Below are 16503 nucleotides of genomic sequence, written 5' to 3' on the forward strand. Positions count from 1 at the left end.
ATGATGTTCAACAAATTGAAGAATTTGTTGCTTTTAAGGGTGCTTTTGAAATTGATTCTTTGATTGAAAAGTATGATGCTACTCTTTACAAATCTGAAAATTTTGCCATATTTAAATATTGCTATGATAATTATGCTTCTAATGCCTATGTTGAACCATATATTGAGTACTACTCCGCTGTCCAAGAAGAGACTAATATTTTGCAGGAGTCTATGGAAGAAGAAATTGATGAAACTATGAGCTCATTGGATGAAAAAGATGATGAGGAGAGCGAAGAACAAAAGGAGGAAGAGCGGATTAGCTACCCGTGCCCACCTTCTAATGAGAGTAACTCTTCAACTCATACATTGTTTAAATTCCCTTCGTGCTTACCGAAGGATGATTGCTATGATGACTGTTATGATCCCTTTGATTCTTTTGAAATATCCCTTTTTGATGATGCTTGCTATGCTTGTGGCCAAGATGCCAATATGAATTATGCTTATGGAGATGAACTTGCTATAGTTCCTTATGTTAAACACGAAATTGTTTCTATTGCACCCACGCATGATAGTCCTGTTATCTTTTTGAATTCTCCCGACTACACTATATTGGAGAAGTTTGCTCTTATTAAGGATTATATTGATGGGTTGCCTTTTACCATCACACATGATGATTTTGATAGATATAATATGCATGTGTTTTCTGCTCCTACTTGCAATTATTATGAGAGAGGAACTACATCTCCGCCTCTTTATGTTTCCAATACAACAAAATTGCAAGAAACTGGTTATACTATGCATTGGCCTTTACTTTATGTGCATGAATTGTTCTTTTATGACATGCCGATGCATAGGAAGAGAGTTAGACTTCGTCATTACATGATATATGTTACCTTGTGCTCACCACTAAATTACAAATCATTGTTTATTAAAATTGGCTTTGATATACCTTGGGATCCGGGTGGATCCATTACTTGAGCACTATATGCCTAGCTTAATGGCTTTAAAGAAAGCGCTGCCAGGGAGACAACCCGGAGGTTTTAGAGAGCCATTTATTTCTGTTGAGTGCTTTCATATAGTTTAAAAACAACAAAAATAAAGAGGGAAAACCAAAACTTTTTCAAAAGGGAAAGCGAAAGTGAGAAAGACAAGCATTGTTGAAGTGGGAGCTAGCCTTGAACTTTGTTCATGCTCACGGCAACTTTTTGAATCTTGATTGCAGAAACTTTTCAATAAAAATAATTATCCCCTTGTAAAATTCATTGTATTATAAAAATAATGTGCCAAGGTTTGCCTTTAGGATGTTTACATTTGCTTGATGGTTTGTACGATGCAGGACAGAAACATCGGCTGTAGTGCACGATTTTAAATTTTTAGCTGGAACGTGAAATGGTTCTGATTCTTTTTGCAATGTCTTCATATAATTTTTTTTATTTTTCCTAATTTTGGTAGAATTTTTCAAGTATCAGAAGTATGGTGAATGTTCAGATTATTACAGACTGTTCTGTTTTAGACAGATTCTGTTTTTGATACATAGTTTTCTTGTTTTGATGAAACTATCAATTTATATCAGTGGATTAAGCCATGAAAAATTTATATTACAGTAGACACAATGCAAAAACAAAATATGAATTGGTTTGCAACAGTAGAGTAGTGGTTTGCTTTATTATACTAACGGATCTTATCGAGTTTTCTGTTGAAGTTTTGTGTGGATGAAGTGTTCGATGATTGAGAAGGTCTCGATGTGAGAAGAAGGAAGAGAGGCAAGAGCTCAAGCTTGGGGATGCCCGAGGAACCCCAAGTAAATATTCAAGGAGACTCAAGCGTCTAAGCTTGGGGATGCTGGGGAGGCATCCCCTCTTTCTTCAACAAGTATCGGTATGTTTTCGGATTCGTTTCGTTCATGCGATATGTGCAATCTTGGAGCGTCTTTTGCATTTAGTTTTCATTTTTATTTTTATGCACCATGCTGGTATGAGATAGTCCTTGGTTGATTTATCGAATGCTCTTTGCACTTCACTTATATCTTTTGAGTATGGCTTTATGGTATGCTTCATGTGCTTCACTTACATCATTTGAAGTTTGGATTGCCTGTTTCTCTTCACTTAGACAACCGCCATTTGTAGAATGCTCTTTTGCTTCACTTATATTTGTTAGAGCGTGGGCATATCTTTTGTAGAAAGAATTAAACTCTAGTGCTTCACTTATATCTATTTAGAGAGATGACAGGAACTGGTCATTCACATGGTTAGTCATAAAATCCTACATAAACTTGTAGATCGCTGAATATGATATGTTTGATTCCTTGCAATAGTTTTGCGATATAAAGATGGTGATATTAGAGTCATGCTAGTAGAGTAATTGTGAAATTGAGAAATACTTGTGTTGAGGTTTGCAAGTCTCGTAGCATGCACGTATGGTGAACCGTTATGTAACAAAGTCGGAGCATGAGGTGTTTATTGATTGTCTTCCTTACCAGTGGCAGTCGGGGACGAGCGATGGTCTTTTCCTACCAATCTATCCCCCTAGGAGCATGCGCGTAGTACTTTGTTTTGATGACTAATAGATTTTTGCAATAAGTATGGGAGTTCTTTATGACTAATGTTGAGTCCATGGATTATACGCACTCTCACCCTTCCATCATTGCTAGCCTCTTCGGTACCGTGCATTGCCCTTTCTCACCTCGAGAGTTGGTGCAAACTTCGCCGGTGCATCCAAACACCGTGATATGATACGCTCTATCACACATAAGCCTCATTATATCTTCCTCAAAACAGCCACCATACCTACCTATCATGGCATTTCCATAGCCATTCCGAGATATATTGCCATGCAACTTCCATCATCATCATATACATGACTTGAGCATTTATTGTCATATTGCTTTGCATGATCGTAAGATAGCTAGCATGATGTTTTCATGGCTTGTCCGTTTTTGATGTCATTGCTACACTAGATCATTGCACATCCCGGTACACCGCCGGAGGCATTCATATAGAGTCATATCTTTGTTCTAGATATCGAGTTGTAAGTAAATAAAAGTGTGATGATCATCATTATTAGAGCATTGCCCAAGTGAGGAAAGGATGATGGAGACTATGATTCCCCCACAAGTCGGGATGAGACTCCGGACTTTATGAAAAATAAAAGAGGCCAAAGAAGCCCAAATAAAAAAAGAGGCCAAAGAAGCCCACCAAAAAAACAAAAAATAATAAAAGAAAAGAAAAGAAAAAATGAGAGAAAAAGAGAGAAGGGGCAATGTTACTATCCTTTTACCACACTTGTGCTTTAGAGTAGCACCATGTTCTTCATAGAGAGAGTATCCTATGCTTTCACTTTCATATACTAGTGGGAATTTTCATTATAGAACTTGGCTTGTATATTCCGATGATGGGCTTCCTCAAATGCCCGAGGTCTTCATGAGCAAGCAAGTTGGATGCACACCCACTTAGTTTCCAGTTTGAGCTTTCATATACTTATACCTCTAGTGCATCCGTTGCATGGCAATCCCTACTCCTCACATTGATATCTATTAATGGGCATCTCCATAGCCCGTTGATACGCCTAGTTGATGTGAGACTTTCTCCCTTTTTGTCTTCTTCACATAACCCCCACCATCATATTCTATTCCACATATAGTGCTATGTCCATGGCTCACGCTCATGTATTGCATGAAAGTTGAAAAGGTTTGAGAACGTCAAAAGTATGAAACAATTGCTTGGCTTGTCATCGGGGTTGTGCATGATGTAAATATTTTGTGTGGTGAAGATGGAGCATAGCCAGACTATATGATTTTGTAGGGATGAGCTTTCTTTGGCTATGTTATTTCAATAAGACATAATTGCTTGGTTGGTATGCTTGAAGTATTATTATTTTTATGTCAAAGGATAGACTATTGCTTTGAATCACTCGTATCTTAATATTCATGCCATGATTAGATTACATGATCAAGATTATGCTAGGTAGCAATCCACATCAATTTTTTTATCATTTACCTACTCGAGGACGAGAAGGAATTAAGCTTGGGGATGCTGATACGTCTCCGTCGTATCTATAATTTTTGATTGTTCCATGCCAATATTATTCAACTTTCATATACTTTTTGGCAACTTTTTATATTATTTTTGGGACTAACATATTGATCCAGTGCCCAGTGCCAGTTCCTGTCTGTTGCATGTTTTTGGTTTCGCAGAATATCCATATCAAACGGAGTCCAAACGGGATAAAAACGGATGGAGCTTATTTTTGGAAAATATGGAAAATTCGGAAGGAAAATCAACGCGAACCAGTGCCCGAGGTGGTCACGAGGCAGGGGGCGCCCCCCCCCTAGGGCGCGCCCCCTACCCTCGTGAGCCCACTGTAAGGCGGTTGATGCTATTATTTTGCCGCAAGAAAGCTAATATTCGGAAAAAAAATCACGGCGAAGGTTTCAGGCCAATTGGAGTTACGGATCTCCATATATATACGAAACGGTGAAACAGAGCCAGAAGAGACCGCAGAAATAGAGAGAGACAGAGAGACAGATCCAATCTCGGAGGGGCTCTCACCCCTCCCATGCCATGGAGGCCAAGGACCAGAGGGGAAACCCTTCTCCCATCTAGGGAGGACGTCAAGGAAGAAGAAGACGAAGGGGCCCCCACTCCCCTTCTCTTCCGGTGGCGCCGGAACGCTGCCGTGGCCATCACCATCATCACCGCGATCTACACCAACACCTCCGCCATCTTCACCAACATCTCCATCACCTTCCCCCCTCTATCTATAGAGGTCCACTCTCCTGCAACCCGCTGTACCCTCTACTTGAACATGGTGCTTTATGCTTCATATTATTATCCAATGATGTGTTGCCATCCTATGATGTCTGAGTAGATTTTCGTTGTCCTATCGGTGGTTGATGAATTGCTATGATTGATTTAATTTGCTTGTGATTATGTTGTTGTCCTTTGGTGCCCATCATATGATTGCGCGCGCGGATCACACCCTAGGGTTAGTTGTATGTTGATAGGACTATGTATTGGAGGGCAAGAGTGACAGAAGCTTCAACCTAGCATAGAAATTGATGCATACGGGATTGAAGGGGGACCAATATATCTTAATGCTATGGTTGGGTTTTACCTTAATGAACATTAGTAGTTGCGGATGCTTGCTAATAGTTCCAATCATAAGTGCATAGAATTCCAAGTCAGGGATGACATGCTAGCAGTGGCCTCTCCCACATAATACTTGCTATCGGTCTAGTAAAGTAGTCAATTGCTTAGGGGCAATTTCGCAACTCCTACCACCACTTTTCCACACTCGCTATATTTACTTTATTGTTTCTTTATCTAAACAGCCCCTGCTTTTTATTTACGTAATCTTTATTATCTTGCAAACCTATCCAACAACACCTACAAAGTACTTCTAGTTTCATACTTGTTCTAGGTAAAGCGAACATCAAGCGTGCGTAGAGTTGTATTGGTGGTCGATAGAACTTGAGGGAATATTTGTTCTACCTTTAGCTCCTCGTTGGGTTCGACACTCTTACTTATCGAAAACTGTTGCGATCCCCTATACTTGTGGGTTATCAAGAAGCCTCCTGAAGTATTAACTTCCTGATCTCTGCATTATCGGGCACATAAATACGGTCCTCAAACCACAAGGTGTCGTTCTCATCCTCACGAAAACCTTTGGCTTTTCCTTTGCTCATTCTCTCCTTTATTTCAACAATTTCCTTGTCATCCTTCTGAGCTTCACGAATCTTTCCCAACAAGGTAGACTGAACTTCCGTTGCTACAATAAAACTTCTAGGAACAATCTCCAAACGAAGCTCCCTGAGATCCTTGGCTAACTCCTTTGGCAATCCTCCTGTTAAGAGAGTATTGACGTAACTCTTCTGGCTCAAAGCGTCTGCTACAACATTGGCCTTTCCTAGATGATAGTGCAGCTTCATGTCATAATCCTTTATAAGCTCCAACCATCTCCTCTGCCTGAGATTCAGCTCCTTCTTTGTGAAATTGTACTTCAAACTCTTATGATCCGTGTACACATCACAATGGTTTCCAATAAGAAAATGTCTCCAGGTTTTGAGTGCATGCACTACAGCTGCTAACTCATGCGGTCGAAGTTGACGTGAGGCATATGAAACAACTCTTTCGTCTTGCATAAGTACTCCTCCAAGTCCTAAGCAGGAGGCATCGCAATATACTTGGAAATCCTTGCGTATATCCGGCAGAATCAGCACTGGGGCTATAGTCAGACGTTTCTTCAACTCTTGAAAATTGGCCTCACATTCTTCTGTCCATTTGAACTTAGTGTCCTTCTTCAACAACTCCGTCATGGGCTTTGCAATCTTTGAGAAATTCTCAATTAATCTCCGGTAATATCCTGTGAGTCCCAGAAAACTGCGGATCTATCCAACTAAGGTGGGTGATAACCAATCGGTGACTGACTTAACCTTGGTGGGGTCTACTGCTATACCTTCTCCTGATATAATGTGTCCAAGGAATCCAACTTCCTTCAACCAAAGCTCACATTTGCTGAACTTGGCATATAACTGATGTTCCCTGAGCTTCTCGAGAACTAAACGCAAATGCTCCTTGTGTTCCTCTTCATTCTTCAAGTATACCAAGATATCATCAAGAACACCACAACAAACTTATCCAAGAACTCCATGAACACCTTGTTCATCATGCTCATGAAATAGGCAGGGGCATTAGTCAATCCAAATGACATAACCATATACTCATAAAGCCCGTACCTTGTGGTGAAAGTTGTCTTAGGTATATCTTTTTTCTTGAATCTTCAACTGGTGGTATCCTGATCGCAGGTCGATCTTAGAAAACACTTTAGCTCCTTGCAGCTGGTCAAACAAATCATTGATAATCGGTAGTGGGTATTTGTTCTTGATCGTCACTTCATTCAACGCACGATAATCAACAACCATTCTCAGGGATTTATCCTTCTTCTCAACCAAGAGCACTCGGGCTCCCCATGGTGATGAACTTTGTCGGATGTAACCTTTCTCCAACAACTCCTTAATTTGCTTCTTAATCTCCTCCAGATCATTTGCGGGCATCCGGTATGGTCTCTTCGATATCGGTCCGGTGCCTAGCAACAGTTCTATCAAAAACTCAATATCATGGTCTGGCGGCATGCCTGGTAATTCCTTTGGAAATACATCCGGGTAATCCTTCACTACAGGCATTTCTTCCTAAACAACTCCCATGAGGGAATTTACGTGAGTCCTCTTTGGTGTATGCCTGGATACATACTAAATCCTTTTTCCCTCCGGGGTGGTGAGCAAAATTGACCTACTAGAACAATCAATGTTTCCTCCATACTTTGATAGCCAAATCCATACCCAGTATCACGTCCAATCCTTGTGATTCCAGAATTATTAGGTCTGAGGGGAAAACATGGATGCCAATGTTTAGGGGTAACTGGCCGCACCATCGGCTGGCCATATACTCTGCACCGGGTGAGCTCACTAGCAAAGGTGTCCTAAGGGCTAAGGTGGTAACTTAAACTTGTCCACAAATCCCCTTGAAATGTATGAATGTGATGCACCAGTATCAAAAAGAATGAGAGCGGTAAATGACTTAACCAAAAACTTACCGATAACTGCGTCTGGCTGCTCTTCAACCTCCTCCACGCTTACGTGGTTCACTTGTCCCCTGTTGAAAGGGTTGGGCTTCTTCCCAGAGCTTCCGTTGACATTTCCATTCTTTGCTTCAGGGCACTCAGTGGCATAGTGTCCAGTCTTCCCGCACTTGAAACAAGTAATGTGACTTAGGTCCTTCTTGGCGGGTGTGGCTGGGCTAGAGCGGTTCTGGTTGTTGCCTGCTCCATTCTCGTTTTCATTCTTGGAGCCACTATGGTTATGAGAACTTCCTCCATTGTGGGTGTGGCCTCCATGGTTATGGGTGTATCCTCCCGAGTTCGGGGTAAAACGAGGCTTCTGTTGAGCTCCTGAATTGTACTTCCCTTGTCCATACTTCCTCTTGTGACTCTTAATTTGCTGCTGCTTCTCTTCAATCATAAGAGCCTTGTCTACCAACTCCTGGTAGTTGTTAAATGTTGCCACCATTAACTACATACTCATCTCATCATTCAACCCTTCCATAAACTTCTCCTTCTTCGCGACATATGTGGCCACGTCATCTGCGGCTTATCGAGATAACTTACTAAACTCATCTACGTACTGGGCCACAGTACGGTTCCCCTGGCGTAAGTGGCGAAACTCACGCTTCTTCATGCTCATAGCTCCAGTTGAGACATGGGATGTGCGGAAAGCTTGCTGAAACTGCTCCGAAGTGACATTGGCTATAGGAAAAGTGGTTGTGTAATTCTCCCACCATGAGGTTGCAGGTCCTTCCAATTGGTGTGCGGCAAATTGCACCTTCTCCATATCTGTGCAACCTGCAGTGGTCAACTCCCTTCCTATCCTGCGTAGCCAATCATCAGCAACTATCGGCTCGGTGCTACTGGAAAACACCGGCGGCTGCAACCTTAGAAAGAGGGCTAGGATGTCAAGTGGAGGGGGTGGCGGTGGATTGTTGTTATTGTTGTTGTTGCCTTGATTCTGAACTAGCAACTGCATCAGTGTATTCTGCTTTTGGATCAACTGAGTGAGCTCTGGTGGGAAGACAAATCCGGGGTCACGTCTCGGAGGCATCTGATGGGTTTAGAGGGAAGAGATTAGAATAGGAAGAGGTCTAGTGAGAAAACACTACCCATATGCACATGAGACAAACACAATCATATCATATCACTCAATCAGTCAAGCAAGGGCATACAATCGATCTAGCTATCATTACAGTGCTCGGACTATACTATTTACATGGGGGAATACTACTGATCATATGGTGGTCTACTAGAAATTTTGATCGGTGGAAGACTCCATGATATCTGGTCCAGCTTCGTCTTCATAGTCGTCATCACCGGGGTCGGAGTCGGCGTCGTCGATGATGATGTAGTCCTTGGGATGGTCGTCATCTCCTCCTGGCGCAGGGTCTCCCATGAATACTCCGAGCTTCCTTGTCAGGTCATCATTCTTCTCCACTAGTATTGCGATTTCCTCCTCGTATCCGTCGCGTGTAGACTTTAGTTCCTCTTCTAGCTCCATGTTCTTGGTCATCGCCTTCTTCAAATCTATCATGCTAGTGCACATCTGGTTCTCCTGGCGTCGAATGTGCTGGTTTAACTCCTGGATGAAAGCTGCAATGGACCTGTCCTTCCTGGTGCTGATCATCTCCCATTGCTCATCTCAGCGCCCACATATCTGGTAGATAGTGTCCTTCAGCTCCTGTTTGTAGACTTCTCCAATATGTCCCATAGCAATGTGGGCTGCCATGCTCTTGCCTAGACTCCAGGTTGGTACATCAAAGGAAAACTCTGTGGGCTCAGTGACTGGCGTGAATGTCCTTCCTGGAACTTGAACTCGAATCATCCAACGCTCCTCTTCTGGTAAGGTGGCGGTGTAGGTAACGGTGAAGCTTGGTATTCCGATGTTCAGGTACCTAGTGACTTCCTTCAGGTGTCTCCCAAAAGGTGTGTCTTCATCCGGTTATGCAAACTTGTTCCTTGGGTCCGCCATCCTATAGAGTAGAAAATGAAGAGAAGTCAAAAATGAGTAGAGAAGAGTGATCTGTGGCTCATCTTAGTGTTCGTGTCCTACATTAAGCGTGTGCTCTGATACCATCTTGTAGCGACCCGACCTCAGATGGTCAAGTCTCTGTGCATAAGTGTCATCCCTGGATCGGTAATGCTGACACACACAGTACTCGAAGGATTTATAACAGAGTAGCAATCGCACACTTATTAAATTGATAGTCTCCAAAGAGAACTTGTTACAATAAATATGGCTTAAGGCCATCTAAATAAGATAACAGCAGAATGCTTGGAAGATAAAGTGAGTCCATCAACTCCGACAGCATAGCTGAGTGCACGACAACGACCTAGCGCACCTTACTCTTCGTCTAAAAAGTCTGCAACATGATACGTTGCAGCCTGAAAACCGGTCAGCACATGGAATATGCTAGCATAGTAACACAGTAGAGCAATGAACAGAATAAATGCTATCACTACATGCATATATGGCTGGTGGAGGCTCTACGGTTAATATGTTTTGCGAAAAGCCAATTTTTTTCCTACAACAAAGGAATATGTTTTATTTAACTATCATGGTAGTTGAACAACATTGAGAAGGTCCCTCGAACTCAATCCCAATTAAAAGTAATTATCAACCCAACAAATTAAATTTAGAGTGATGAGATCCATATGATAATCCAAGAACCAGATACTCAAGATGTTCATAACCGGGGACACGGCTAACCATGATTAGATTGTACACTCCGCAGAGGTTTGCACACTTTTCCCCCACAAGACTCGATCTCCTCTATTGGATTTCTTGCACTACATGGTGTTTGAGAAATGGATGACCGAGACACAGTCTTTCAGAAACATTAACTCTAACCCTGGGTAGATGATACATCCATTTTGCATCATGCTTTTATATCGATATTTATTGCATTATGGATTGTTATTACACATTGTGTTACAATACTTATGCCTGTTCTCTCTTATTTTACAAGGTTTACATGAAGAGGGGGAATGCCGGTAGCTCGAATTCTGGGCTGGAAAAGGAGCAAATATTACAGACCTATTATGCACAACTCCAAACGTCCTAAAACTTCACGGAAGTTATTTCCAGAATATATAAAAAATACTGAGCGAAGAAGACACTAGAGGGGGGCCACCCACCATCCACGAGGGTGGGGGCGCGCCCTACCCCCTGGGCGCGCCCCCTGCCTCGTGGGCCCCCTAGTGGCCCTCTGATGCCCATCTTTAGCTATATGGAGTCTTTCGTCCGAGAAAAAATCAGAAGCAAGCTTACGGGATGAAACTCCTCCGCCACGAGGCGGAACCTTGGCGAAACCAATCTAGGGCTCCGGCAGAGTTATTCTGCCGGGGAAACTTCCCTCCGGGAGGGGGAAATCATCACCATCATCATCACCAACGATCCTCTCATCGGGAGGGGGTCAATCTCCATCAACATCTTCACCAGAACCATCTCATCTCAAACCCTAGTTCATCTCTTGTATCCAATCTTTGTATCCAAACCTCAGATTGGTACCTGTGGGTTGCTAGTAGTGTTGATTACTCCTTGTAGTTGATGCTAGTTGGTTTACTTGGTGGAAGATCATATGTTCAGATCCGATAACCCACAAGTATAGGGGATCGCAATAGTTTTCGAGGGTAGAGTATTCAACCCAAATTTATTGATTCGACACAAGGGGAGCCAAAGAATATTCTCAAGTATTAGCAGCTGAGTTGTCAATTCAACCACACATGTAAACTTAATATATGTAGCAAAGTGTTTAGTAGCAAAGTAATATGATAGTAGTGGTAACGGCGGCAAAACGTAACGATAGCAAAAGTAATGTTTTTGGTATTTTGCAGTGATGATAACAATAGCAACAGAAAAGTAAATAAGCGAAGAACAATATATGGAAAGCTCGTAGGCAATGGATCAGCGATGGAGAATTATGCCGGATGTGGTTCATCATGTAACAGTCATAACCTAGGGTGACACAGAACTAGCTCCAATTCATCAATGTAATGTAGGCATGTATTCTGAATATAGTCATACGTGCTTATGGAAAAGAACTTGCATGACATCTTTTGTCCTACCCTCCCGTGGCAGCGGGGTCCTAGCGGAAACTGAGGGATATTAAGGCCTCCTTTTAATATAGTACCGGACCAAAGCATTAACACATAGTGAATACATGAACTCCTCAAACTACGTTCATCACCGGGAGTGGTCCCATTATTGTCACTTCGGGGTTGCCGGATCATAACACATAGTAGGTGACTATAGACTTGCAAGATAGGATCAAGAACTCTCATATATTGATGAAAACATAATAAGTTCAGATTTGAAATCATGGCACTCGGGCCCTAGTGACAAGCATTAAGCATAGCAAAGTCATAGCAACATCAATCTCAGAACATAGTGGATACTAGGGATCAAACCCTAACAAAACTAACTCAATTACATGATAAATCTCATCCAACCCATCACCGTCTAGCAAGCCTACGATGGAATTACTCACACACGGCGGTGAGCATCATGAAATTGGTGATGGAGGATGGTTGATGATGACGATGGCGACGGACTCCCCTCTCCGGAGCCCCGAACGGACTCTAGATCAGCCCTCCCGAGAGAGTTTAGGGCTTGGCGGCGGCTCCATATTGTAAAACGCGATGAATCTTTCTCCTTAATTTTTTTCTCCTCGAAAGTGAATATATAGAGTTGGAGTTGAGGTTGGAGGAGCTCCAGGGGGCCCACGAGGTAGGGGGGAGCGCCCCCACCCTCGTGGCTAGGGTGTGGGCCCCCTGGTCTTGATATTTTGCCAGTATTTTTTATTATTTCCAAAAGTAGTCTCCATGAAGTTTCAGGTCATTCCGAGAACTTTTGTTTCTACACATAAATAACATCATGGCAACTCTACTGAAAACAACGTCAGTCCGGGTTAGTTCCATTCAAATCATGCAAGTTAGAGTCCAAAACAAGGGCAAAAGTGTTTGGAAAAGTAGATACGATGGAGACGTATCAACTCCCCCAAGCTTAAACCTTTGCTTGTCCTCAAGAAATTCAGTTGACAAATTGAAAGTGGTAAAGAAAAACTTTTACAAACTCCATTTGCTCTTGTTGTTGTAAATATGTAAAGCCAGCATTCAAGTTTTCAGCAAAGATTATAAACTAACCATATTCACAATAACGCATAGGTCTCATGTTTACTCATATCAATGGCATAATCAACTAGCAAGCAATAATAATAAATCTCGGATGACAACACTTTCTCAAAACAATCATAATATGATATAATAAGATGGTATCTTGCTAGCCCTTTCTGAGACCGCAAAACATAAATGCAGAGCACCTTTAAAGATCAAGGACTGACTAGACATTGTAATTCATGGTAAAATAGATCGAGTCAAGTCATACTCAATGTAAACTAATCAGTAATGAATGCAAATGACAGAGGTGCTCTCCAGCGGGTGCTTTTTAATAAGAGGAGGATGACTCAACATAAAAGTAAATAGATAGGCCCTTCGGAGAGGGAAGCAGGGATTTGTAGAGGTGCCAGAGCTCGGTTTTGAAATAGAGATGAATAATATTTTGAGTGGTATACTTTCATTGTCAACATAACAACCAAGAGATGGCGATATCTTCCACGCTACACACATTATAGGCGGTTCCCAAACAGAATGGTAAAGTTTATACTCCCCTCCACCAACAAGCATCAATCCATGGCTTGCTCGAAACAACGAGTGCCTCCAACTAACAACAGTCCCAAGGGGAGTTTTTTTTGCAATTATTTTGATTTGATTTGCATAAAGCATGGGACTGCGCATCCCGGTGACCAGCCATTTTCTCGTGAGTGAGGAGCGGAGTCCACTCCTCTTGAGAATAACCCGCCTAGCATGGAAGATACGGACAGCCCTAGTTGATACATGGGCTATTCGAGCATACAAAACAGAATGTTTATTTGAAGGTTTAGAGTTTGGCACATACAAATTTACTTGGAACGGCAGGTAGATACCGTATATAGGTAGGTATGGTGGACTCATATGGCAAAACTTTGGGGTTTATGGAATTGGATGCACAAGCATTATTCCCGCTTAGTACAAGTGAAGGCTAGCAAAAGACTGGGAAGCGACCAACTAGAGAACGACAACAGCCATGAACATGCATTAAAGTCAATGAACATTGAGCGCAAGCATGAGTAGGATATAATCCACCATGAACATAAATATTGTGAAGGCTATGTTGATTTTGTTACAACTACATGCGTGAACATGTGCCAAGTCAAGTCACTTAAATCATTCAAAAGAGGATACCACCCTATCATACCACATCACAACCATTTTAATAGCATGTTGGCACACAAGGTAAACCATTATAAGCTCCTAGCTAATTAAGCATGGCATAAGAAACTATGATCTCTAATTGTCATCGCAAACATGTTTATTCATAATAGGCTGAATCAGGAACGATGAACTAATCATATTTACAAAAACAAGAGAGGTCGAGTTCATACCAGCTTCTCCCATCTCAATCAGTCCATCATATATCGTCATAATTGCCTTTCACTTGCACGACCAAACGATGTGGATAATAATAATAGTGCACGTGCATTGGACTAAGCTGGAATCTGCAAGCATTCAATAAACAGGAGAAGACAAAGCAATATGGGCTCTCTTGTCAGATCAACCATAATGCATATAAGAGCCACTTCAACAATTTAATTATGGTCTTCTCCTATCAACTCCCAAAGGAAAGAAAAGAAATAAAACTATTTACACGGGAAAGCTCCCAACAAGCAAAAGAAGAACAAGGAATCTTTTTGGGTTTTTTTTATTTTTAATTACTACTACAAGCATGGAAAGTAAACTAACTAAAAGCTACAACTAATTTTTTTTGTTTTTCTTAAGGTTTATTAAACACACAAGAAGAAAGCATAAAAAAGGGAAAATAAACTATCATGGATAATGCAGTGAAAAAAGTATGAGCACCGACATCTAGTAGTGAGTGTGTGAACATGAATGTAATGTCGGTGAGAAATACGTACTCCCCCAAGCTTAGGCTTTTGGCCTAAACTGGTCTATGGCCACGGCTGGCCTGACGGATATCCAAAGTAATAGTTGGGGTCGTACTGCGAAGAAGAAGACTCTGATTGCCACTAATTGGCAATCATCTCCGGATCCCACTGGTAATTAGACTGTCGTGGAGGATCAAATTGTGGTTTCGACTCTGGCTCTGTGGCTGATGTAGGGTTCCGGTAGGCGTGAATAGCCTCCGGCGAGACGAGGTACTGGCCTATAGATAAATCAAACAAGGAAGGAGCAGGCAAGGTGATAGTCTCAGGATGATGTTTATCAAAGAATAATTTGTATTTAAGCTTCCCTTCCCTATTCTTTACAATAAAATCATGCGCTACCATACTCTTATAATCTAAATAAACAATAGGCAGCAATTTTTCTTCTTTTTCATAGTGCCTAATAGGTATGTTATATTATGCAGCAAGGCGTGAAGCATAGATACCACCAAAGATGGGGCCCTTTGTACGGTTCAAACTTAACCGTTTAGCAATAATACCGCCCATACTAATAGAGTCGTCACAGAATAAACCATGGAACAAAGTAAAAATATCAGGAACACTAAGGTTTCCATAGTTTTTGCGACCAATTAAGCAACGACTAGCAAATATTGCAATGTAGCGTAAAACAGGAAAATGTATGCTAGTGATTCTTGCATCGGAAACTTTCCTAGTTTCCCTATAGTGATAGTGTCAATAAACCCGTCCACATCTTTATGATGTGGTTCCTCTAAGCTACCCTCGAAAGGTATTTTGCAAACCCTACAAAATTCATATAGTGACATCTTCTTAACCACATCATATAGATGAAACTCTATTGAAGGAGGTGATTCCCAAGGGTAATAGTAGAAGTTTTGCACAAAAGTATTGGTGAGTAAGAGATACTGTTCACGTTGGTCACGGAGGAAGTTGGTGAGGCCTGCATTCTTAGCCAATTCATAAAAATCGTCATAAATCCCGGTTGCTCTCAAGAAATCATCGGAAGGCTATTCACACGGCCGAACCTCCGCGGTGCGAGGCAGATTATATTTGGGCCTCTCTGCATCTTCATTTTGCTTTTCCTTCGAGCTTCGGCTCGATGAGCCCCTCAAAAATCTCTTCATTATTTTCTGAAAAATTCTAAAATTTTTAGTAACTTCAAATAAAAGTAAACCAAACTCAACAAAATTGATAGCAACTACTCCTACCAGTGCCTAGAGCCTATATCATGCATTAGAACTACTTGGAACCATATAAATTTGACATGCAAGCTCAAAAACATGGTCACCTAGGCAGCACAAATTTTCAATGAATAAAGCACTAAAACAAAAACTAATTGAACCAATGGAGGAGTCACATACCAAGGAACAATCCCCCAAAGCAGTTTTGTGAGAGGTGCTTTGAGCAAGGAGATCGAAAATCGCAGCAAAATAAGCTAGAACTCGTGCTTGAGCTGGATAATGGTGTTTGTGGGAGGAAGAAGGAATGAACTACTTGGAACCATATAAATTTGACATGCAAGCTCAGAAACATGGTCACCTAGGCAGCACAAATTTTCAATGAATAAAGCACTAAAACAAAAACTAATTGGACCAATGGAGGAGTCACATACCAAGGAACAATCCCCCAAAGCAGTTTTGTGAGAGGTGCTTTGAGCAAGGAGATTGAAAATCGCAGCAAAATGAGCTAGAACTCGTGCTTGAGCTGGATAATGGTGTTTGTGGGAGGAAGAAGGAGTGTGTGGGTGCAGGAATAAGTGGAGGAGGGCCACCGTGGGCCCACGAGGCAGGGGGCGCGCCCAAGGGGGTAGGGCGTGCCCTCCACCCTCATGGCCAGGTGGATGCCCCCCTGTTGTGTTCTCAGTGCCAAATATTCTCAAATATTCTAGAAAAAATCATATTTAA

The sequence above is a fragment of the Triticum dicoccoides genome, chromosome 1A, assembly GCF_002162155.2.
Source record: "Triticum dicoccoides isolate Atlit2015 ecotype Zavitan chromosome 1A, WEW_v2.0, whole genome shotgun sequence".
NCBI classification, from domain to species: domain Eukaryota; kingdom Viridiplantae; phylum Streptophyta; class Magnoliopsida; order Poales; family Poaceae; genus Triticum; species Triticum dicoccoides.